Source organism: Aegilops tauschii, chromosome 1 (assembly GCF_002575655.3).
Source record: "Aegilops tauschii subsp. strangulata cultivar AL8/78 chromosome 1, Aet v6.0, whole genome shotgun sequence".
Taxonomy (NCBI): Eukaryota; Viridiplantae; Streptophyta; class Magnoliopsida; order Poales; family Poaceae; genus Aegilops; species Aegilops tauschii.
The window spans coordinates 104,591,725-104,617,906 of NC_053035.3; the positions used below are offsets into that span (position 1 = coordinate 104,591,725).

At 47.2% G+C, this 26,182-nt stretch overlaps 1 pseudogene; it reads right to left on the minus strand.

The window, feature by feature from the left end:
* Window positions 1–24,507: 24,507 nt before the first annotated feature.
* LOC109751284 (BTB/POZ and MATH domain-containing protein 1-like) lies at window positions 24,508–25,869 on the minus strand (annotated as a pseudogene).
* Between the last annotated feature and the right edge of the window lie 313 nt (window positions 25,870–26,182).

Below are 26,182 nucleotides of genomic sequence, written 5' to 3' on the forward strand. Positions count from 1 at the left end.
TTATTTACATGGCAAATTTATCTTAATCCCCATGGCAAATTTAAATTTTATTGCCATGGCAAGTTTTACTAATTATTTGACCTTTATTAACATGGCAAATTTACCTAAATCCCCATGGCATTATTTAACTTTTATTTGCCATGGCATCATTCAACTTTTATTGCCATGGCAAGTTTTTACTTTTTATTTGCCGATGGCAAATTGACCCTTATTAACATGGCAAATTTACTTAAATCCGCATGGCAATCTTTAACTTTTATTGCCATGGCAAGTTTTACTTTTTATTTGCCATGACTAATTTGCCTTCATTAACATGGCAAATTTTTTACTTTTAATGACATGGCAAATTTTTACTATTTATTTGACCTTTATTAACATGGCAGATTTTACTGCTTTGCCATGTCAAATATATGCAATTTTTAATATGATTCTGGTTATGGTGTTTTTCTTTGTTCATTTTTTTGGTTTTTTCAACTTTTTGTGTTTTTTCACACACGACATTTTTCGCATACATTACATATAAATTTAAGTAAAAATACCATGACATTTTTTGCTGTGAATTTGCCATTGCAAATTATTTTGTTTGTATGATGGAAATTTTCCATGACTTTTTCTTTTTCTTTTGGGGGTTATTGTTAAAATATATTCTACGACGGTGCTTGTATAGAGCCGTAGAACAAGGGATTTCCCCCACATCCCGTATCCATTCTTGCTCCTCTCCTTTAAAGAAAAAAAAAGAATCTACCTCCAACTGAAACAGCAAATCACATTTTTTAGCATGGGTGTTATTGCTTCTGGAGCCTTTGAAATTCGTCCATATTAAGTAAACCCCGTAACACACAAGCTTATGGCAACAACAGGAGGCTCCACATGGCAAGAACTTTGTCTTCTACATGGCAACAATTGAGGATGGCAACTCCTCTTCATTTCTAACTTTTTTTGGACTTTGTTTTCATAAACACATGGGAACATCACTGTAACAGGGTTGTCATTTTTTTCGACAAACCAATGCGTCAACTAAGTACACACCTTTCCTACATACATGCATCTGTCATCATGCATTTCTCATCATTAACAGTTATCAGGTGGCAAGAACATTTTCACATACATGGAAACAATAGGGGTTGGTAGCTCCCCCATCCCCCTCCCGTTTTCATAGACTCATGGCATTGTACCTTTAACAGGGTTGGCAATTTTCTCAAACCCCACACAGCATCTACACCAACCCCTTTTGATACATTAGCTCCCTCTCATGAAAAGTTTCAAAAAACAGATAAGGAAGTGTGTAAGGGCATATTTATCCCTAAGATATTTTGGTGATTGATGACAATGCTTTTGCAGACTAATCGTGTGCATTGAGTTTTTCAGAGATTCACCCTTTGGCACGAGACGATTCCCTCCCCTCGGAGTTTGAAGCGAAGACGGTGTAGTACTTTCGAATTAGTTTGGTGGACTAGTTTCGTAGGGATCACCGTACTATCAAGAGGAGGTCCGCTTTGGAAAGGCTAGGGTGGAATCATCACGTACACTTCCTTTGCACACCCTCCGAGCCTTTCCGCTTCGTTGATGAGCTCGTTCCCCTCTCTCAGTGTGCCCTCTCTAGTCCCAGCGGTAGTACCGCGGGCCGGAGCGGTAGTACCGCTTGGGTGCTACAAGCGGCAGTACCGCTCCACAGCGGTAGTACCGCTGTAGCCCCCAGTCGTAGTACTGCTGCGGCTTCGTGCTAGTACCGCCTCGATTCAAGGGGTCTTTTTCCGTGTCGGGTTTTACGGTACTTGCCGCGGCAGTGAGGGGGTAGTACCGCTCGTGTGCGGTAGTACCGCCCTGACCACCGCGGTAGTACCGCTCTGGGCCCAGCGGCAGTACCGCGAGAGGGAACGGTAGTACCGCTGGCTAAGCGGTAGTACCGCTGGCCAAGCGGTAGTACCGCTCTCTGCGGGGCTGAAGTGCGGGGTAACGGTTGGATTGCTTCCCCCACTATAAAAGGGGGGTCTTCTTCCCCAAAGTTGACTCACCTCTTCCCCCAAAAGCTCCATTGTTGCTCCAAGCTCCATTTTCGCCCGATCTCTCTCCCTAGCCAATCAAACTTGTTGATTTGCTCGGGATTGGTTGAGAAGACCCCGATCTACACTTCCACCAAGAGAAATTTGATTCCCCCCACTTATCCCTAGCGGATCTTGTTACTCTTGGGTGTTTGAGCACCCTAGACAGTTGAGGTCACCGCGGAGCCATAGTCCATTGTGGTGAAGCTTTGTGGTGTCATTGGGAGCCTCCAATTACGTTGTGGAGATTGCCCCAACCTTGTTTGTAAAGGTCCGGTCGCCGCCTTCAAGGGCACCAATAGTGGAATCACGGCATCTCGCATTGTGTGAGGGCGTGAGGAGAATACGGTGGCCCTAGTGGCTTCTTGGGGAGCATTGTGCCTCCACACCGCTCCAACGGAGACTTCCCCTCAAAAGGAAGGAACTTCGGTAACACATCCTCGTCTTCACCGGCTCCACTCTTGGTTATCTCGTCCCTTTACCTTCGCAAGTTTACTCGTGTTATATCTCTTATTTGCTTACGTGCTTGTTGTCATTGCATCATATAGGTTGCTCACTTAGTTGCATATCTAGACAACCTATTTTGATGCAAAGTTTAATTTGGTAAAGAAAAGCTAAAAATTGTTAGTTGCCTATTCACCCTCTAGTCAACTATATCGATCCTTTCAATTGGTATCAGAGCCTCGTCTCTTTTTAAGGACTTTACCGTCCGAAGAGTATGGTTGACGTCGTAGACGGTGTGGAGGAGCACTCCGGTGTGAATCCGGTCTCGTCTACGGGAGATGGGGGAACCGCGGTCTCTCGTGAGGAATTAAATGTGGCGTTGGACACATTGAAAACCTCCATGACTACCGAGGTCGAAAGCATGTTTAATAAATACTTAGAAGGGATTAAGCTTTCCACCGCACCGTTGAAAGTGGGTGATCCCGACAACAAGGTGACGGATGCTACCTCCGACAAAGGGGAAGCTACTAGCGAGAAAGCTCCTTCTTCTAGTGGTAAAAAGGGCACCGGCATCTTTGCCCATGTGGAACCTCCACCTGTCTATGATGGACCGCTCCCTTCCACTCATTTAAATCATGCCGACCCGGCTCCTAAGATTGAGAAGAATGTAGATTTTGATTCTTGGGTCTATCGTTTTAAGCGTCATTTAAATCATGTGAACACTAACCTTTGGAGAATCATTGAAGAAGGTTTTTATCCGCATGACCGAAGTAACTTCACTCCTAGAGAAGTTATGGATCATCAATTCAATGAGAATGCTCTCTTCATCATCCAATAAGCAATCCCACCCGAAGATCTTCCTCATCTCCGGCCTTACACCGTGGCCAAAGATGCTTGGCTCCAAGTTGTTTCCCTCTATCGGGGAAGCGCAAGCATTCAACGCTCCAACTATGAAGTAGTGCAAGATGAAGCCGACGAGTTTGCAATGAAAGAAGATGAAGAACCTCGTGAGCTTTTTCGGAGAGTAACCAAACTCGCGGTCTCTCTCCGAGATCATGGAAGTAAGGACACGGATGACAATTGGATCAAGCGCAAATTCCTCAAGGCAATGATGCCCTACCACAAAGCCATGTCGTCCGTAATTCGTCAAAGGCCGGACTTTCACACCTTGTCCTCAAGTGAAGTGTTGGATGAGTTTGTTGCTATGAGAATCTTGGACAAGACCGCCGACAATGCGGTTCTTCACTCTCAAAGAGTAAAGAAGCCCAACCTTGCTCTAAAGGCCAAGGTTAGTATGGAGGAAGAGGATGAAGAGGAAGAAGAGGAGGGCAACCTCGAAGATACGAAGTATGCCTATCATGAACACATGGCTCTTGCTTCAAGGCAATTTTGGAGCAAGAAGAACACAAGGCCAAACTTCAACAAGAGCAATTCAAGTGGCGCAAAGGGCAAGCAACGAGTGAGGACTTGCTTCAATTGTGGCAATGTGAGCCACTTTGTTGCGGAGTGCCCTTACGAGAAGAGGGAAGACAATGGTGGCAAGCTCATTAGAAAGGACAAGGCCAAGTCGTTCCCCAACAAGAGCAACTTCACCAAGAAGACTCCTCCCAAGGCATTGGTGGTACAAGAAGAGTACAATGAGGATGATGACGATGATGAAGATGGTGAGTCGGTTGCCATGGCCTCCGTTGCCATTGCGAAGACTCCATGGATGTCTCTCTTCGACTCACCCAATGAGAACATCACCGCCAAGTGTCTCATGGCTAAAGCCACCAACAAGGTAACCCCCAACATCAAAACTACCATCATTAATCATCCTTCTTCGATGGATAGCATTGATGAACATGAGGGGACAAATGTGGAGGAAAATGAGTTTGAGACCTTTATGGGTAAACTCAAGGGTAAATCCAAGAAGCACTTCGTTGCTCTCTTGGAACAACTTGGTGAAGCCAATGACACGATCGAGGCTCACGAAGATACCATCTCTAAGATGGAGGGGCATAGTCGTGACTATGCCGATTAGATCTTGGATCTTTCCAATGCTCTTGATGAAGACGTGGTCTTCGTTTGGCTCTTGAGGAGTCATACAACGATGATCATGCTAAGTTAAAGAAAGATCTTGATCATGCTCTTGTTGTGTCTCGTGTGCTAAACTCCGAGAAGGCAAAACTTGGGGTTGATCTTGCTAGACTTAAAGAGGAGTTTGACATTCTCGACAAGGCTCACAAAGTCTTGAAGGGTGTTCATGCTAGCCTCAAGGAGTCTCATGATCAACTCCAAGTAAAGCTAACTAAGGAGAAAGCCACCTTTCCTCATATGGTGTTAATTGATAATGCAAATGCTACTAACCCTTGTTGTGAGCATGTGCACCTTGTTGAGGAGAATGCTAAGTTGAAGGAGCAGCTTGAGAAAGGCCTTGTGTCATGCATACAAGGTGAGAAGAACCTCAACGACCTTTTGAGAAACCAAAAGGAAGTTGTGGCCAAGGAAGGGATTGGGTTCGCACCCAAGCCCAAGAACAAGAAGAAGAATGACAAGACCAAACGACCTCCTCCTCTCAAGCAAACTTTTGTGAAGGAGGGAGAGGGTGCTTCCAAGGATAAGAAGAACAATGCGAAGGGTGACGGTGTCAAGAAGGGCAATACCACCCCATCCAACAAAGCCGGCGACTTTAATCCTTCTTATGTGTTATGTCGTGCTAGTGATGGGCATGTTTATGCCAAATTTGTTGGTTCTCCTCATGAGTATATTGAATGGTCCATTTGGGTTCCTAAGACCCTTGTTACTAACATCAAAGGACCCATTACAAAATGGGTACCTAAAACCAAGCATTGATCTCTTGTAGGTGTTTGCTTTTGGTGGGGGATCGTGGTTGCTCGATAGTGGAGCTACAAATCATATGACCGGAAGCAAGGACTTGGTGGTGGACGTGCACAAGATTCCATCTATGCCCACCAATGTCGAGTGGGGTGATGCCTCGTCTTCTAAGGTATTGGGACTCGGCAAAGTTGTCATTTCTCATGATCTCACGATCGAGAAGGTCATGCTAGTTGAGTCCCTTGCATACAATTTACTTTCCGTTCATCAACTTGCTATCATGGGCTTTGCCACTTTCTTTGATATTGATACCGTGGCCCTCTTGTGGAGCAAGACTCTTAAAGTAGCCTTTGTTGGGCATGTCGAGAACGGTCTCTATGTGATTAACTTTTCGGAGCGACCCACTAAGACCGCGACATGCCTAATGGCTAAAGTTGACGTGGGATGGCTTTGGCATCGCCGTTTAGCCCATGTCAATATGAGATCTTTGCAAAGTCTTCTCAAGGGGGACCATGTCCGTGGACTAACGAACGTTAGTTTTGCTAAAGATCGTGCTTGCAGTGTTTGTATCTAAGGAAAGCTTCATGAGAAGGCTCACCCTCCCACGACTCTCATTTACTTGAAGAGGTCTTTGGATCTCCTTCATTTGGATCTCTTTGGGCCTCCATCCTTTGATAGTCTTGGGGGTAGAAAGTATTGCTTGGTAATTGTGGATGACTATTCAAGATACACTTGGGTGTATTTCTTCAAGAGGAAGAGTGAGACCCAACAAACCGTCATTGACTTTGCAAATGAAGCCCAACGTCAACACAATGCAAAGATCTTGACAATAAGAAGTGACAACAGCACCGAGTTCGAGCACTACACCTTGGATGAGTTTCTTAGTGATGAGGGGATCAAGCATCAATGTTCCGCACCTTACACCCCTCAACAAAACGGTGTTGCGGAGAGGAAGAACCGGACGTTGATGGATGCCGCAAGGACCATGATGGCGGAGTTCAAGTCTCCATACAACTTTTGGGCCGAAGCCATCAACACCGCGTATCATGCATCCAATCGGCTCTACCTCCGCAAGGGCTTGAACAAGACTCCGTATGAGATACTCACCGGTAACAAGCCCAACCTCAAGTACTTTCGGGTGTTCGGGTGTAAGTGTTTCATTCTCAAGAAAGGTGTTCGATTGTCTAAATTTCAGGCTAGAGCATATGAGGGCATATTTGTTGGTTATGCTACAAACTCTCATGCTTACCTTGTCCTCAATAAATCCACGGGACTTATTGAGGAGACGTGTAACATGGAGTTTGATGAGAATAACGGCTCCCAAGTGGAGCAAAGTGGCACTTGTGATGTAGGTGATGAAATTCCTCCTCAAGCCATAAGAAGAATGGGTGTTGGTTTTATCCTACCCATTGAGGAACCCCTTGTGGCCGAAGGAGAAGGACAATGCTCCACTCAAGTGGAGCCATCACCAACCCAAGGCCCACACGCTTCCGAAGAACAAAGTGAAGGCCCTCAACCTCATGAACAAGACCAAGGGCAAAATCATGATCAAGACGGTGGAGACACACCAAGTGATGCCCAAGGTCAAGTTCTCTCCTCCGAGCAAGTTCAAGATCAAGAACAAGCTCAAGACGGCGCTCAAGATGATCAAGTGACCGCTCCTCAACTCACCTCCGAGGAGGAATTGGAGCGTCGTGCCGCCAAGATTGCTTCCAAGCTCTCCACCAAGGGTCATCTCATGAAGAATGTACTTGGAAGCATTCAAAAGGGGGTAAGCACTCGTAGACAATTGGCAAACTATTGTGAACGTCACGCGTTTGTCTCTTGTGTGGAACCCCAAAAGGTATACGAAGCTCTCGAAGATCCAGATTGGCTCAATGCCATGCATGAAGAACTCAACAACTTCGAGTACAACAAGGTGTGGAGATTAGTGCCAAGGCCAACGGGGAACCACAATGTCATTGGAACGAAGTGGATATTCAAGAACAAGCAAGATGCTCATGGGACCATCATCCGCAACAAGGCACGATTGGTGGCACAATGTTGGAAATATGCCCTAGAGGCAATAATAAATAGGTTATTATTATATTTCCTTGTTCATGATAATCGTTTATTATCCATGCTAGAATTGTATTGATAGGAAACTCAGATACATGTGTGGATACGTAGACAACACCATGTCCCTAGTAAGCCTCTAGTTGACTAGCTCGTTGATCAATAGATGGTTACGGTTTCCTGACCATGGACATTGGATCTCGTTGATAACGGGATCACATCATTAAGAGAATGATGTGATGGACAAGACCCAATCCTAAGCCTAGCACAAGATCGTGTAGTTCGTTTGCTCAGAGCTTTTCTAATGTCAAGTATCATTTCCTTAGACCATGAGATTGTGCAACTCCCGGATACCGTAGGAATGCTTTGGGTGTGCCAAACGTCACAACGTAACTGGGTGGCTATAAAGGTGCACTACAGGTATCTCCGAAAGTGTCTGTTGGGTTGGCACGAATCAAGACTGGGATTTGTCACTCCGTGTAAACGGAGAGGTATCTCTGGGCCCACTCGGTAGGACATCATCATAATGTGCACAGTGTGACCAAGGAGTTGATCACGGGATGATGTGAGTTACGGAACGAGTAAAGAGACTTGCCGGTAACGAGATTGAACAAGGTATCGGGATACCGACGATCGAATCTCGGGCAAGTAACATACCGATAGACAAAGGGAATTGTATACGGGGTTGATTGAATCCCCGACATCGTGGTTCATCCGATGAGATCATCGTGGAACATGTGGGAGCCAACATGGGTATCCAGATCCCGCTGTTGGTTATTGACCGGAGAACGTCTCGGTCATGTCTGCATGGTTCCCGAACCCGTAGGGTCTACACACTTAAGGTTCGATGACGCTAGGGTTATAGGGAAAGTATGTACGTGGTTACCGAATGTTGTTCGGAGTCCCGGATGAGATCCCGGACGTCATGAGGAGTTCCGGAATGGTCCGGAGGTAAAGATTTATATATGGGAAGTCCTGTTTTGGTCACCGGAAAAGTTTCGGGTGATATCGGTAATGTACCGGGACCACCGGGAGGGTCCCGGGGGTCCACCAAGTGGGGCCACCAGCCCCAGAAGGCTGCGTGGGCCAAGTGTGGGAGGGGACCAGCCCCAGGTGGGCTGGTGCGCCCCCCACCAAGGCCCAAGGCGCATGGGAGAGTGGGAGGGGGCAAACCCTAGGTCCAGATGGGCCTTAAGGCCCACCCTAGTGGCGCCCCCCCTCTCCTCCCCTTGGCCGCCCCCCTTGGATGGGATCTAGGGCTGGCCGCCTCCTCTTGGGGTGGGAACCCTAGAGGGGGGGCGCAGCCCCCTCCCCCCCTATATATAGTTGAGGTTTGGGCTGCCCAAGACACATGAGAACGTCTCTCTTTCGGTGCAGCCCTACCCCTCTCCCTCCTCCTCCTCTCCCGCGGTGCTTGGCGAAGCCCTGCGGGATTGCCACGCTCCTCCATCACCACCACGCCGTCGTGCTGCTGCTGGATGGAGTCTTCCCCAACCTCTCCCTCTCTCCTTGCTGGATCAAGGCGTGGGAGACGTCACCGGGCTGCACGTGTGTTGAACACGGAGGCACCGTTCTTCGGTGCTTAGATCGGAATCAACCGCGATCTGAATCGCTACGAGTACGACTCCTTCATCCGCGTTCTTGCAACGCTTCCGCATCGCGATCTACAAGGGTATGTAGATCCACTCCCCTTCCCCTCGTTGCTAGAGTACTCCATAGAAATATCTTGGTGATGCGTAGAAAATTTTGAATTTCTGCTACGTTCCCCAACAGTGGCATCATGAGCTAGGTCTATGCGTAGTTTCTATGCACGAGTAGAACACAAAGTAGTTGTGGGCGTCGATGTTGCCAATTCTTCTTGCCGCTACTAGTCTTATCTTGTTTCGGCGGCATTGTGGGATGAAGCGGCCCGGACCGACCTTACACGTACGCTTACGTGAGACAGGTTCCACCGACTGACATGCACTAGTTGCATAAGGTGGCTAGCGGGTGTCTGTCTCTCCCACTTTAGTCGGAACGGATTCGATGAAAAGGGTCCTTATGAAGGGTAAATAGAAATTGGCATATCACGTTGTGGTTTTACGTAGGTAAGAAACGTTCTTGCTAGAAACCTATACAAGCCACGTAAAAACTTGCAACAACAATTAGAGAACGTCTAACTTGTTTTTGCAGCATGTGCTATGTGATGTGATATGGCCAGAAGATGTGATGAATGATATATGTGATGTATGAGATTGATCATATTCTTGTAATAGGAATCACGACTTGCATGTCGATGAGTATGACAACCGGCAGGAGCCATAGGAGTTGTCTTTATTTTTGTATGACCTGCGTGTCATTGAATAACGCCATGTAAATTACTTTACTTTATTGCTAAGCGCGTTAGCCATAGAAGTAGAAGTATCGTTGGCGTGACAAATTCATGAAGACACAATGATGGAGATCATGATGATGGAGATCATGATGATGGAGATCATGGTGTCATGCCGGTGACAAAGATGATCATGGTGCCCCGAAGATGGAGATCAAAGGAGCAAAATGATATTGGCCATATCATGTCACTATTTGATTGCATGTGATGTTTATCATGTTATGCATCTTATTTACTTAGAACGACGGTAGCATAAATAAGATGATCCCTCACTAAAAATTTCAAGAGACGTGTTCCCCCTAACTGTGCACCGTTGCGAAGGTTCGTTGTTTCGAAGCACCACGTGATGATCGGGTGTGATAGATTCTAACGTTCGAATACAACGGGTGTTGACGAGCCTAGCATGTACAGACATGGCCTCGGAACACATGCGAAACACTTAGGTTGACTTGACGAGCCTAGCATGTACAGACATGGCCTCGGAACACAAGAGGCCGAAAGGTCGAGCATGAGTCGTATAGAAGATACGATCAACATGGAGATGTTCACCGATGATGACTAGTCCGTCTCACGTGATGATCGGACACGGCCTAGTTTGACTCGGATCATGTATCACTTAGATGACTAGAGGGATGTCTATCTGAGTGGGAGTTCAATAATCAGATGAACTTCATTATCATGAACATAGTCAAAAGGTCTTTACAAATTATGTCATTGCGCTTTAGTTCTACTGTTTAAGACATGTTCCTAGAGAAAATTTAGTTGAAAGTTGGTAGTAGCAATTATGCGGACTAGGTCCGTAAACTGAGGATTGTCCTCATTGCTGCACAGAAGGCTTATGTCCTTAATGCACCGCTCGGTGTGCTGAACCTCAGCGTCCTCTGTAGATGTTACGAAACATCTGACATACACGTTTTGATGACTACGTGATAGTTCAGTGCTTATTGCTAACGGTTTAGACTTGTGGCACCAAAGATGTTTTTGAAACGTCGCAGAACATATGAGATGTTCCGAAGACTGAAATTGGGATTTCAGACTAGTGCCCACGTCAAGAGGTATGAGACCTCTGACAAATTTCTTAAGCCTGCAAACTAAGGGAGAAAAGCTCAATCGTTGAGCATGTGCTCAGATTGTCTGAGTACGACAATCGCTTGAATCGAGTGGGAGTTAATCTCCCAGATGAGATAGCGATGGTTCTCCATAGTCACTGCCACCAAGCTAGTAAAGCTTCGTGATGAACTATAACATATCAGGGATAGTTATGATGATCCTTGAGCTATTCGCGATGTTTGACACCGCGAAAGTAGAAATCAAGAAGGAGCATCAATTGTTGATGGTTAGTAAAACCACTAGTTTCTAGAAGGGCAAGGGCAAAAGGGATACTTCATGAAACAGCAAATCGTTTGCTGCTCTAGTAAAGAATCCCAAGGTTGAACCCAAACCCGAGACTAAGTGCTTCTGCAATGAGGGGAACGGTCACTGAAGCAGTACTACCCTAGATACTTGGTAGATGAGAAGGCAGGCAAGGTCGACAGAAGTATATTGGATATACGTTATATGAATGTGTACTTTACTAGTACTCCTAGCAGCACCAGGGTATTAGATACCGGTTCGGTTGCTAAGTGTTAGTAACTCGAAATAAAAGTTGCGGAATAAACGGAGACTAGCTAAAGGTGAGATGACGATGTGTGTTGGAAGTGGTTCCAAGGTTGATGTGATCAAGCATCGCATGCTCCCTCTACCATCGAGATTTGGTGTTTGCGTTGAGCATGATTGGATTATGTTTATCGCAATACGGTTATTCATTTAAAGAGAATAATGGTTACTCTGTTTATTTGAATAATACCTTCAATGGTCTTGCACCTAAAATGAATCTCGATCGTAGTGATACACATGTTCCTGCCAAAAGATATAAAATAGTAATGATAGTTCCACATACTTGTGGCACTGCCATTTGAGTCATATTGGTATAGAACGCATGAAGAAGCTCCATGTAGATGGATCTTTGGACTCAGTCGTTTTTGAAAAGATTGAGACATGCGAACCATGTCTATTGGTATATATGCATGAAGAAACTCCATGCAGATGGATCGTTTGGACTCACTTGATTTTGAATCACTTGAGGCATGCAAATCATACCACATGGGCAAGATGACTGAAAGGCCTCGTTTTCAGTAAGATGGAACAAGAGAGCAACTTATTGGAAGTAATACATTTGATGTGTGCAGTCCAATGAGTGCTGAGGCACGCAGTGGATATCGATATGTTCTTACTTCACAGATGATTTGAGTAGATGCTGAGAATATTTACTTGATGAAACACAAGTCTGAATTATTGAAAGGTTCAAGTAATTTCAGAGTGAAGTTGAAGATCGTCGTGACAAGAGGATAAAATGTCTGTGATATGATCATAGAGATGAGTATCTGAGTTACGAGTTTGGCACACAATTAAGACATTGTGGAAAGTGTTTCACAATTAATACCGCCTGGAACACCATAGTGTGATGGTGTGTCCGGACATCATAGCTGCACCCTATTGGATATGGTGCATACCATGATGTCTCTTATCGAATTACCACTATTGTTTATGGGTTAGGCATTAGAGACAACCGCATTCACTTTAAAAGGGGCACCACGCAATTCCGTTGAGACGACACCGTTTAGAGAAACCTAAGTTGTCGTTTCTTAAAAGTTTGGGGCTGCAATGCTTATGTGAAAAAGTTTCAGGCTGATAAGCTCGAACCCAAAGCGGATAAATGCATCTTCATAGAATACCCAAAACAGTTGGGCATACCTCCTATTTCAGATCTGGAAGCAAAAGTAATTGCCTCTAGAAACGAGTCCTTTCTCGAGGAAAAGTTTCTCTCGAAAGAATTGAGTGGGAGGATGGTGGAGACTTGATAAGGTTATTGAACCGTCACTTCAACTAGGGTGTAGCAGGGCACAGGAAGTTGTTCCTGTGGCACCTACACCAATTGAAGTGGAAGCTTATGATAGTGATCATGAAACTTCGGATCAAGTCACTACCAAACCTCGTAGGACGACGAGGATGCGTGCTACTTCAGAGTGGTACGTGATCCTGTCTTGGAAGTCATGTTGTTGGACAACGATGAACCTATGAGCTGTGGAGAAGTGATGGTGGGCCCATATTCCGACAAATGGTTAGAAGCCATGAAATCCGAGATAAATGGTCTTTGAGAAGAAGACGGACGTGGACGGTAATGTTACCGTCTATGAAGCTCGACTTGTGGCAAAGAGTATTTCCACAAGTTCAAGGAGTTGACTACGATGAGATTTTCTCATCCGTAGCGATGCTTAAGTCCGTCGGAATCATGTTAGCATTAGCTGCATTTATGAAATCTGGCAGCTGGATGTCAAAACAAGTTTCCTTACCAGTTTTCGTAAGGAAAGGTTGTATGTGATACAATCAGAAAGGTTTTGTCGATCCTAAGGATGCTAAAAGGTATGCTAGCTCCAACGATCCTTCCATGGACTAGAGTAAGCATCTCGGAGTCAGAATATACGCTTTGATGGAGTGATCAAAGTTTTTGGGTTTATACAAAGTTTGTTAGAAACTTGTATTTACAATAAAGTGAGTGGGAGCGCTGCAACATTTCTGATAAGTATATGTGAATGACATATTGTTGATCCGAAATGATGTAAAATTTCTGGAAAGCGTAAAGGGTTGTTTGAAAGGAGTTTTTCAAAGGAAGACCTGGATAAAAGCTGCTTACATATTGGGCATCAAGATCTATAGAGATAGATCAAGACGCCCGATGATACTTTCAAAGAACGCACACCTTGACATGTTTTTGAAAGAGTTCAAAATAGATCAGCAAAGAAGGAGTTCTTGGCTGTGTTACAAGGTGTGATTATTGAGTAAGACTCAAGACCTGACCACAGCAGAAGAGAGAGAAATGACGAAGGTCGTCCCCTATGCTTCAGACATAGGCTCAAAAGTATGCTATGCTGTGTACCGCACATGAAGTGTGCCTTGCCATGAGTTGGTCAAGGGGTACAATAGTGATCCGGGAATGGATCACATGACAGCGGTCGAACTTATCCTTAGTATCTAGTGGACTAAGGAATTTTCTCGATTATGGAGGTGAAAAGGAGTTCGTCGTAAAGGGTTACGCGATGTGAACTTTGACACTAATCCGGATGACTCTGAGTAGTAAACCGGATTCGTATAGTAGAGCAATTATTTATGGCTCCAAATAGCGCGTGGTAGCATCCACAAGATGACATAGATATTCGTAAAGCACACACGGATCTGAAAGGTTCAGACCCGTTGACTAATAACCTTTCTCACAAGCATAACATGATCAAACCAGAACTCATTGAGTGTTAATCACATAGTGATGTGAACTAGATTGTTGACTCTAGTAAACTCTTTGGATGTTGGTCACATGGTGATGTGACCTATGAGTGTTAATCACATGGTGATGTGGACTAGATTATTGACTCTAGTGCAAGTGGGAGACTGTTGGAAATATGCCCTAGAGGCAATAATAAATAGGTTATTATTATATTTCCTTGTTCATGATAATCGTTTATTATCCATGCTAGAATTGTATTGATAGGAAACTCAGATACATGTGTGGATACGTAGACAACACCATGTCCCTAGTAAGCCTCTAGTTGACTAGCTCGTTGATCAATAGATGGTTACGGTTTCCTGACCATGGACATTGGATGTCGTTGATAACGGGATCACATCATTAGGAGAATGATGTGATGGACAAGACCCAGTCCTAAGCCTAGCACAAGATCGTGTAGTTCGTTTGCTCAGAGCTTTTCTAATGTCAAGTATCATTTCCTTAGACCATGAGATTGTGCAACTCCCGGATACCGTAGGAATGCTTTGGGTGTGCCAAACGTCACAACGTAACTGGGTGGCTATAAAGGTGCACTACAGGTATCTCCGAAAGTGTCTGTTGGGTTGGCACGAATCGAGACTGGGATTTGTCACTCCGTGTAAACGGAGAGGTATCTCTGGGCCCACTCGGTAGGACATCATCATAATGTGCACAGTGTGACCAAGGAGTTGATCACGGGATGATGTGAGTTACGGAACGAGTAAAGAGACTTGCCGGTAACGAGATTGAACAAGGTATCGGGATACCGACGATCGAATCTCGGGCAAGTAACATACCGATAGACAAAGGGAATTGTATACGGGATTGATTGAATCCCCGACATCGTGGTTCATCCGATGAGATCATCATGGAACATGTGGGAGCCAACATGGGTATCCAGATCCCGCTGTTGGTTATTGACCGGAGAACGTCTCGGTCATGTCTGCATGGTTCCCGAACCCGTAGGGTCTACACACTTAAGGTTCGATGACGCTAGGGTTATAGGGAAAGTATGTACGTGGTTACCGAATGTTGTTCGGAGTCCCGGATGAGATCCCGGACGTCACGAGGAGTTCCGGAATGGTCCGGAGGTAAAGATTTATATATGGGAAGTCCTGTTTTGGTCACCGGAAAAGTTTCGGGTGATATCGGTAATGTACCGGGACCACCGGGAGGGTCCCGGGGGTCCACCAAGTGGGGCCACCAGCCCCAGAAGGCTGCGTGGGCCAAGTGTGGGAGGGGACCAGCCCCAGGTGGGCTGGTGCGCCCCCCCCCCACCAAGGCCCAAGGCGCATGGGAGAGTGGGAGGGGGCAAACCCTAGGTCCAGATGGGCCTTAAGGCCCACCCTAGTGGCGCCCCCCCTCTCCTCCCCTTGGCCGCCCCCCTTGGATGGGATCTAGGGCTGGCCGCCTCCTCTTGGGGTGGGAACCCTAGAGGGGGGGCGCAGCCCCCTCCCCCCCTATATATAGGGGAGGTTTGGGCTGCCCAAGACACATGAGAACGTCTCTCTTTCGGTGCAGCCCTACCCCTCTCCCTCCTCCTCCTCTCCCGCGGTGCTTGGCGAAGCCCTGTGGGATTGCCACGCTCCTCCATCACCACCACGCCGTCGTGCTGCTGCTGGATGGAGTCTTCCCCAACCTCTCCCTCTCTCCTTGCTGGATCAAGGCGTGGGAGACGTCACCGGGCTACACGTGTGTTGAACGCGGAGGCACCGTTCTTCGGTGCTTAGATCGGAATCAACCGCGATCTGAATCGCTACGAGTACGACTCCTTCATCCGCGTTCTTGCAACGCTTCCGCATCGCGATCTACAAGGGTATGTAGATCCACTCCCCTTCCCCTCGTTGCTAGAGTACTCCATAGATTGATCTTGGTGATGCGTAGAAAATTTTGAATTTCTGCTACGTTCCCCAACACACAAGGCTACTCCCAAGTCGAGGGTATCGACTACGGTGAAACCTTTGCTCCCGTTGCTCGCCTTGAATCTATTCGTTTGTTGATTGCTTATGCTTCTCATCACAACTTTAAGTTGCAACAAATGGATGTGAAGAGTGCTTTTCTTAATGGACCTATTAATGAGTTGGTGTATGTCAAGCAACCCCCCGGGTTCGAGGATCCCTACTTTCCCGATCATGTGTATCAACTCGATAAGGCACTCAATGGGCTTAAACAAGCCACAGGTGCGTGGTATGACCACCTTACCGAGTTGTTACAAGATCGTGGGTTTGAAGTTGGGCTAATCGACCCCACTCTTTTTACTAAGAAGGTCAAAGGGGAGTTGTTTGTGTGCCAACTATATGTTGATGACATTATCTTTGGTTCCCCTAACAAAGCTTTCAATGAGGAATTTGCCGCACTCATGACCTCAAAGTTCAAGATGTCTTCCATGGGAGAGTTGAAGTTCTTTCTCGGTTTTGAAGTAAAGCAAAGAAGAGAAGGAACCTTCATCAACCAAGCCAAATAAACTCAAGACATGCTCAAGAGATTCAAGCTAAATGATGTCAAGTCGGCGTCCACTCCAATGCCCACCAAGTGCCAACTTGAAATCGATCCCAATGGTTAAGCGGTGGATCAAAAGGTATATCGCTCCATGATTGGTTCATTACTTTACTTTTGTGCATCTAGACCGGATATCATGTTGAGTGTGGGAATTTGTGCACGTTTTCAAGCCGCACCTAAGGAAAGCCACTTTGTGGCAGTCAAGCGAATCTTTCGATATTTGGCTCATACCCCAAACTTTGGCTTATGGTACCCAAGAGGAGCAAACTTCAAGCTTGTAGGGTATTCGGACTCCGATTGGGCGGGAGACAAAGTGGATAGGAAGTCCACTTTCGGAGGGTGCCAATTCCTTGGTTGCTCTTTGGTAAGTTGGTCTTCTAAAAAGCAAAGTTGTGTGTGTCTCTCGTCCACCGAAGCGGAGTATGTGGCGGCCGGGAGTTGTTGTGCACAACTCTTATGGACAAGGCAAACTTTAAAGGATTACGGTGTCATTTGTGACAAAGTGCCTCTTTGGTGTGACAATGAAAGTGCCATCAAGATTTCTCTCAACCCGGTGCAACACTTCAAGACGAAGCATATTGAGATTCGATATCACTTCATCCGGGATCATATTAGGCGAGGGGAGATCGAACTCAACTATGTCAACACTTATGATAACCTTGCGGATATTTTCACGAAGCCGTTGGATGAAGCAAGATTTCGCGAGTTAAGGCATGAGCTAAATATCATTGATTCGAGCAATGTTGCTTGAGCACTTGCACTCCCCACCATACTCGACTTGTTATCTTGTTTAGGTGTAGGCATGGACATAGGGGGAGTGTTGTTCTCTTGATGAACTCTCCCTCCCCTTATTATGCATAAATTGATCAACTCTTTCACATTAGCCATTTTTTATGGTACTTGTATTTCAAAGACGAGTTTTGGTCATGGGCCCAAGGATAATTCTTCGCGGTGCCATACCAATTGACTCAAACATAGGTGGCCTCGGCCACCGCCCTCTCTTGTAGAGGTGTGTGGTTCTTGTCCTCGTGCTGATGCTTTTGTTGCTGTGTGTTTTGCTCTCTTTTCTTGCCGTTTGTTTCTCTCTTCTTTTGAGCTAAGCCTCTGTGTCTAGTCTTTGGAGTATTGGCTGGGCGGTACTACCGCTGGTGGTGCGCGGTACTACCGCTTATTGACAAGCGGTACTACCGCCCACCCGAGCGGTACTACCGCTGGGGGGCGGGATCAGGGGGTTATGTCGGGGCAGGGGGAGGTTTCTCCTCCCCCATACCCATTCGCACCACCCCTTCGTCCCTCTCCCTCTCTCCAGCGACTCCTCGCCACGGGAGAGCTCCGGCGGGCCGCCGTCTCCAGGCCATCCCTCTCCATTCCCTTCGGTGGAGTCGATCCCCACCTCGTCCTCTTGCCATGGATGCCGGTATTGCCCTCGTTCTTTCTCTCTTTTTGTCTAGTTCTCAGATCTAGTGTTTTTGGGGCAATAGTGGTTGCATCTCTAGATTTTTGGCTAAATCTCGGCTTGAGTAGTTTGGAGAAGGCGTCTAGACTATGTGGATTAAGCTTTGGTAGGATTATTTTTGAATTTAGCAGTCCGGTAGTGCCGGATCTAACCACGGCAGTAGGAACCGCCGGTTCCCCGTCTTGCACGGTACTACCGCTTGAAGGAAATATGCCCTAGAGGCAATAATAAAGTATCATTTATTTTCTTATACATGATAAATGTTTATTATTCATGCTAGAATTGTATTAACCGGAAACATAATACATGTGTGAATACATAGACAAACAGAGTGTCACTAGTATGCCTCTACTTACTAGCTCGTTAATCAAAGATGGTTATGTTTCCTAGCCATAGACATGAGTTGTCATTTGATTAACGGGATCACCTCATTAGGAGAATGACGTGATTGACTTGACCCATTCCGTTAGCTTAGCACTCGATCGTTTAGTATGTTGCTATTGCTTTCTTCATGACTTATACATGTTCCTATGACTATGAGATTATGCAACTCCCGTTTACCGGAGGAACACTTTGTGTGCTACCAAACGTCACAACGTAATTGGGTGATTATAAAGGTGCTCTACAGGTGTCTCCAAAGGTACTTGTTGGGTTGGCGTATTTCGAGATTAGGATTTGTCACTCCGATTGTCGGAGAGGTATCTCTGGGCCCAGTCGGTAATGCACATCACTATAAGCCTTGCAAGCATTGTGACTAATGAGTTAGTTGTGGGATGATGTATTACGGAACGAGTAAAGAGACTTGCCGGTAACGAGATTGAACTAGGTATCGAGATACCGACGATCGAATCTCGGGCAAGTAACATACCGATGACAAAGGGAACAACGTATGTTGTTATGCGGTCTGACTGATAAAGATCTTCGTAGAATATGTGGGAACCAATATGAGCATCCAGATTCCGCTATTGGTTATTAACCGGAGAGGTGTCTCGGTCATGTCTACATAGTTCTCGAACCCGTAGGGTCCGCACGCTTAACGTTACGATGACAGTTTTATTATGAGTTTATGTATGTTGATGTACCGAAGGAGTTCGGAGTCCCGGATGAGATCGGGGAAACGACGAGGAGTCTCGAAATGGCCGAGACGTAAAGATCGATATATTGGACGACTATATTCGGACTTCGGAAAGGTTCCGAGTGATTCGGGTATTTTTCGGAGTACCGGAGAGTTACGGGAATTCGTATTGGGCCTTAATGGGCCATACGGGAAAGGAGAGAAAGACCCCAAAGGGTGGCCGCACCCCTCCCCATGGACTAGTCCAAATTGGACTAGGGAGGGGGGTGCCCCCTTCCTTCTTTCTCCTTCTCCCTTCCCTTCTCCTATTCCAACAAGGAAAGGAGGAGTCCTACTTCCGGTGGGAGTAGGACTCCCCCTCCTGGCGCGCCTCTCCTCCCTAGGCCGGCGGCCTCCCCCTTGCTCCTTTATATACGGGGGCAGGGGGCACCCCATGGACACACAATTGATATACGATATTTTAGCCGTGTGCGGTGCCCCCCTCCACCATATTACACCTCGATAATATCGTTGCGGAGCTTAGGCGAAGCCCTGCATCGGTAGAACATCATCATCGTCACCACGCCGTCGTGCTGACGAAACTCTCCCTCAACACTCGGCTGGATCGGAGTTCGAGGGACGTCATCGAGCTGAACGTGTGCTGAACTCGGAGGTGCCGTGCGTTCGGTACTTGATCGGTCGGATCGTGAAGACGTACGACTACATCAACCGCGTTGTGATAACGCTTCCGCTTTCAGTCTACGAGGGTACGTGGACAACACTCTCCCCTCTCGTTGCTATGCATCACCATGATCTTGCGTGTGCGTAGGAATTTTTTTGAAATTACTACGTTCCCCAACACCGCTTGGGCGGTACTGCCGCTTATGGCCAGCGGTACTACCGCTGTCTGCCAGATTCCATCATTCCCTACCTTTGTTTGATCCATGTTGTTTTGTTTGGAGGCTTACGCTTTTTCTTTCGTGTTGGTTTTCTGTTCGTGTGTTTGGTTCCAGGTGATGAACATCCTGAGCAGCAAGTCCGCCGTGTCAACCCCGGGCGTTCAACGTCAAAGCGGTACCGCACATATGAGTCTGCTGGTGGTTCCTCCAGTGCTCCACCGCCGCCAGTGGGTGCTTCCTCAAGTGCTAACCCTCAACGTCAGAAGAAACTTGCCAACAGGCCGAAGCCAAGGGCCAAGACTGTGACTGAGATGTCTGCAAAGGAGTTCTGGGCAAAGCGTCGCCGCAACCCCTATGCGGAAGACCAAGAACCTAGTTTGGTCAACCGCCCGTTCTGGAACCGCTTTCAGTTTGCCATCTACTTTGATGTGATCAAGGCCAAGAAGAATCTCTTTGTTAATGTTCGCTCCATCGACACGGATGCCATGGAGAAGGATCCCGAATACTTTGGTGAAGCTCTTCAGATGTGTACTCAGCTCAACATTCTCAGAATCATGCAGTTCAACAAGGATTTTGATGCAGATTTGGTGGCTCAGTTCTTTGCTACTGTCCATCTTGGAACTGATGAAGAAAGGACTCTGACCTGGATGACAAATGGCAAGTTACTGTCTGTCAAGTGGAAGGCCTTCATGGAGTTACTTCATGTGGAAGATCACGGGCTTGAGACTCCTGTTGGCTTTCGCCCTCACCACAACGTCAACTCCACTCACAAGCAAGCCCTCTGGCCCTACTGCACTGTGAAGGTTCACCCTGTGACTAAGAAGGAGACCTATGAGTTGTCTGCCTACCTGGACATCCTTCATCGTGTCTTTTGAGAGACCCTCTTTCCTCGCATCAGGAATCTGGATATGGTTCACTCCTATCTCGTGGATATGCTTCTCTTCTGCCAGCGTGAGAAGGAAGCAAACACTGGCGAGTCCCTGGACATCTCTCATGTTATGTGGTCTGAACTTCTCACTGCCATTTCTGAGCGCAAGTGCCCGATCTATGGTCCATTCATCATGTTGCTCATTGAGAAGGCCTGGAGACGTTCCTTTCCCGTGGAGCAGCTGGAAACTGGAGAGCTGGTTTCTCATGAGATCAAGCATCTGAGGAAGAAGGATAATTGGGGCACCTCCGTTCCTACATCTGGGGTTCCGTCTTCTGCTGCTGCCATGGAGACCGAGGGCGAGGATGAGGCCGATGATGACGATGAGGATTATGTGCCTTCTGGGACAGAGCCTTCTGTGGCAGAGCCCTCTTGGGCAAAGAAGCTCAAACACAAGATGAAGAAGTTGTTCTGCATGGAGTCTCACGGTCAGTACATGACTCATGTGGCTGAGAAGAAGGCAAGGGGACGTCACAAGGAGCTTATGCGTCAATTGGGTGCGACAGTCACCAGCGGCTCTGAGGGTCAGATCACCGAGGAGGAGGAGTGGATCCAGCAGCATTGTCCGTGGACCGATTCAGATGCCGAGCAGTTTCCGGCCGAGGATGGTGGTGCAGATGATCACGCAGAGTCCTGATGTTCGAGATCCTCAGCATGCTCTCACCTGGAGCCGTAGGTTAGCTCTTTGCCCCTTTTGGTGTCTCGATGCCAAAGGGGGAGAGAGTTTAGGGATTTGCGTCGTTGTGTTGCGAGTGTGTCTTTGTCTTTGTGCTTTCGTTGTGTTTGCTACCTTGTGCTTTGTTTGGTTTTGTGTTCCGTGAGACCTAAGTTCCAGTCATATGGTGTGAGACATATACTACCTTATCCTTATCATATCTTTATCTATGTCTCTAGTCTTTTGGTATCTCATGAGTTGCATGCTTATTATGTTATATATCCTGCTCTCTTGAATCACGCTTAGGTTGTTGGTCTCTAAAATACAGGGGGAGTGTTGATCCTAGTATGTGTGTCGTGCAGTCCAAAGCACTTATCTTGATGGCACACATCTAGGGGGAGCCCGTCTATATTTTAGAGATTTGGGGGCTTGGTTATGTCCTTTGTCTTTTCCCGTTTGTGCAAATCCCGTATTGTCATCAATCCACCAAAAAGGGGGAGATTGTAAGGGCATATTTATCCCTAAGATATTTTGGTGATTGATGACAATGCTTTTGCGGACTAATCGTGTGCATTGAGTTTTTCAGAGATTCATCCTTTGGCACGAGACGATTCCCTCCCCTCGGAGTTTGAAGCGAAGACGGTGTAGTACTTTCGAATTAGTTTGGTGGACTAGTTTCGTAGGGATCACCGTACTATCAAGAGGAGGTCCGCTTTGGAAAGGCTAGGGTGGAATCATCACGTACACTTCCTTTGCACACCCTCTGAGCCTTTCCGCTTCGTTGATGAGCTCGTTCCCCTCTCTCAGTGTGCCCTCTCTGGTCCCAGCGGTAGTACCGCGGGCCGGAGCGGTAGTACCGCTTGGGTGCTACAAGCGGCAGTACCGCTCCACAGCGGTAGTACCGCTGTAGCCCCCAGTCGTAGTACCGCTGCGGCTTCGTGCTAGTACCGCCTCGATTCGAGAGGTCTTTTTCCGTGTCGGGTTTTACCTTACTTGTCGCGGCAGTGAGGGGGTAGTACCGCTCATGTGCGGTAGTACCGCCCTGACCACCGCGGTAGTACCGCTCTGGGCCCAGCTGCATTACCGCGAGAGGGAACGGTAGTACCGCTGGCTAAGCTGTAGTACCGCTGGCCAAGCGGTAGTACCGCTCTCTGCGGGGCTGAAGTGCGGGGTAACGGTTGGATTGCTTCCCCCACTATAAAAGGGGGTCTTCTTCCCCAAAGTTGACTCACCTCTTCCCCCAAAAGCTCCATTGTTGCTCCAAGCTCCATTTTCGCCCGATCTCTCTCCCTAGCCAATCAAACTTGTTGATTTGCTCGGGATTGGTTGAGAAGGCCCCGATCTACACTTCCACCAAGAGAAATTTGATTCCCCCCACTTATCCCTAGCGGGTCTTGTTACTCTTGGGTGTTTGAGCACCCTAGACGGTTGAGGTCACCGCGGAGCCATAGTCCATTGTGGTGAAGCTTTGTGGTGTCGTTGGGAGCCTCCAATTAAGTTGTGGAGATTGCCCCAACCTTGTTTGTAAAGGTCCGGTTGCCACCTTCAAGGGCACCAATAGTGGAATCACGGCATCTCGCATTGTGTGAGGGCGTGAGGAGAATACGGTGGCCCTAGTGGCTTCTTGGGGAGCATTGTGCCTCCACACCGCTCCAACGGAGACATACTTCCCCTCAAAAGGAAGGAACTTCGGTAACACATCCTCGTCTTCACCGGCTTCACTCTTGGTTATCTCGTCCCTTTAGCTTCGCAAGTTTACTCGTGCTATATCTCTTATTTGCTTGCGTGCTTGTTGTCATTGCATCATATAGGTTGCTCACTTAGTTGCATATCTAGACAACCTATTTTGATGCAAAGTTTAATTTGGTAAAGAAAAGCTAAAAATTGTTAGTTGCCTATTCACCCCCCTCTAGTCAACTATATCGATCCTTTCAAAGTGTCGTCAGTAACAACAATTATATGGTAAGAACAATATGGGATGGCAAGAATTCACAATTCATCAAACTACCACACTTTTTTTTCTTGTTCTTGCCATCCAAATAGATCTGAGCATGGCAAGATCAGCACAAATCTCATGGCAGATCTGAGGATGGCAAGATCAGCACACAACTCATGGCAAGAGCTGAAAAAACAAAATTCATGGCAAGTACAGGTTCTTTTTTCATGACTGCTAAGTTGCCATATGCGTGGTACTTTTATTGTAGGGTTCATAGCTTTCTGTAAGGTCCCTCAGATCTTGCCTTGGCAAGAATGGCTAGATCAGAGAGGGGGGAAATAGGAGGAGGGGGGAGGGGGGAGGTGAGGAGGTGGTGTGCGGCAAGCAAAATTCACCTGATTTCACTTCAAGTAGCTCAGCTTCTGTAGGGTTCCTCAGATCTTGCCATGGCAAATTCCATAGATATCTATGAAGGGGAAGGGGAACTATGGTGGGGATCGGGGGTGGAGGTGGGAGACGCAGGGCATTTTTGGATCGGGGGTCGAGGGGAGAAGCCGCGTGGACCAAGAGGGGGGTTTCGCCACGTGGTAGTTCGGGGGTTAAGGGATCCTTCCGAACAGTTTTGTTCGGCTCGAGGGACTCCCACTCCGAACAAGTCGTTCGGACCGGCCCCCTGCGGTACCGAACGTGCGCGTGTTATCGGGGTCCTAATCTTTAGTTGGTCCAGTGCATACCAATCAGCCGCAACGAGTAGATCCTGAAACATCTCAGCGGAAGAGTCCCGAAGCTCGTTTTCTCCAGGCATCATCTGCGTAAATGAACCTAAGCATAATCTTGCAGGTTCGATGTCGTGTAGCCTGATGGATGACGTATTGATCATATAGCACCATGGAGTTAACATTACATATAGCTGGAGAGTTGTGCACAAACATGCAAAGCTGAATACATTAACATGTACAACAAAAAGAAAAACAGAGAAATGAGTTGCTAATTTGGCAATTATATGATTTATCGGTATCAATACTGGATAGCAACTAAGCCCAACACTTCGGGATCAAGATTCTACAATATCAAGCTTCCAGGCTCCCTCCTCAGCAAATACAGATTATATGCTTCACAAGATGTCAGATACCACTCACCAAATCGAAAACACCATACTAAACTATGCTAGAACACCTGAAGTATACACGTGTTTATGCCCGAACCCTCCTTTTGAGCTCAGCGGTAATCGATGGGAATTTTAGAAGCAACAAGGCATAACCATCAGTGAACATGGCCTCCTTCAAATTTGCTTCCACCGCGAAGAAGTCAATGCAGTTGTTCTTCAGTTCCTGACAGTTATAGGTTTCGGCACAAGCTAACATAGTTGCAACTGTATCTACTGAAACTGTATTCCATAACTTCTGGGCACAAATAACCTTCAGCCGATCAAGTGCATATAGATCGGCCGCGGCGAGTAGATTCTGGAGCATCTCAGTGGAATAGTCATCGGACTCGTCTTCTCCAGGCAATTCATCCATGTATATGAACCCAAGCATAACTTTGAACGTTGCAGGCGTGATATCGTGCAGCCTGATGGATGACATTGTGGCCTCAGACATGGAACCGAAGAGCTGTGCTCTGAAGACCGGTGAGCGGGCAGCAAGCACCGCCCAGTGAGCATGGACTGTCTCATCGCCAACGATGAATGACACATCTGTCCCGTCAGTATGATCAAGCAGGCGGCCAAGATGAGCCCCTATATCTGAAGGCGGGACAAGAATAGCAGGTTTGTCATCAATGAGTATGATGGCGCATACAAACGTGACGTGCCTCTCTGCTAAGAATTTTTTCTCCAGAATGGTTCCCTTGGCAAACCGATTCCATCCCCAGGAGTCATGGCGGCCTTTATCTCCGTTGATTTCAAAGGTTTGAAATGTCCTCTGCAGTATGTCCGGCGTAGATGGATTACCGTTGCTGCCAATGACGAAGGCCTCGATGACGGCTCTGATCCTTCTGGTGGTTTTGCTCATGTGCCTGAAGAAGATGCATGGAGACGTACTCGCCCTTGTCGGCCTCAGTCTGGCCACGCGGGAAGAACTCAATCCTCCAGTGGTGTCCCCCGGCGGAGACGACGTCGGAGTGGATGGCCTTGCCGACGGGAATCTTCTTGCTTTGCTCGTAGTCTACTCTGAACCGGAAGGCCGAAGAACCCATAGTGGTGATCCGCGCCTCTGACTCTGCCATCTCGCCAGCTTGCTGGCTCACTGAATTTTTTTGAAGCATCAGTAATCACAAACTACCACCAAAAAGATTGATCAAGCAAAAGAAATCACCACAAAAATTGGCACACGCCACACAGGCTCGACGGACCGAGCAAGAACACAAGAGGTGGGCGCTTACTGGTTTGCTTGCCAGCCGCCGGAGGTCGGCCTACTGCTGGCGGCGATCGGTCGGAGCCGAGGCTGCTCTCGTGGCCGCCGGCGCTTGCGAGACTTGCTCCACGCTAAATTTGGCCGGGGAACCTCGAGTCGAACAATAGAACCGGCGGCTTTGTTCGTGCAGGCTTCCAACCACCAACAGTACCAACGACTTTTGTTACCCCTTTCTCTAGTCTGCTCGGGAGACCAACACCTCACGTTCCAGCATCCGGCAGCTCTCACCATCGAGGAACTTGACTACTAAACTGT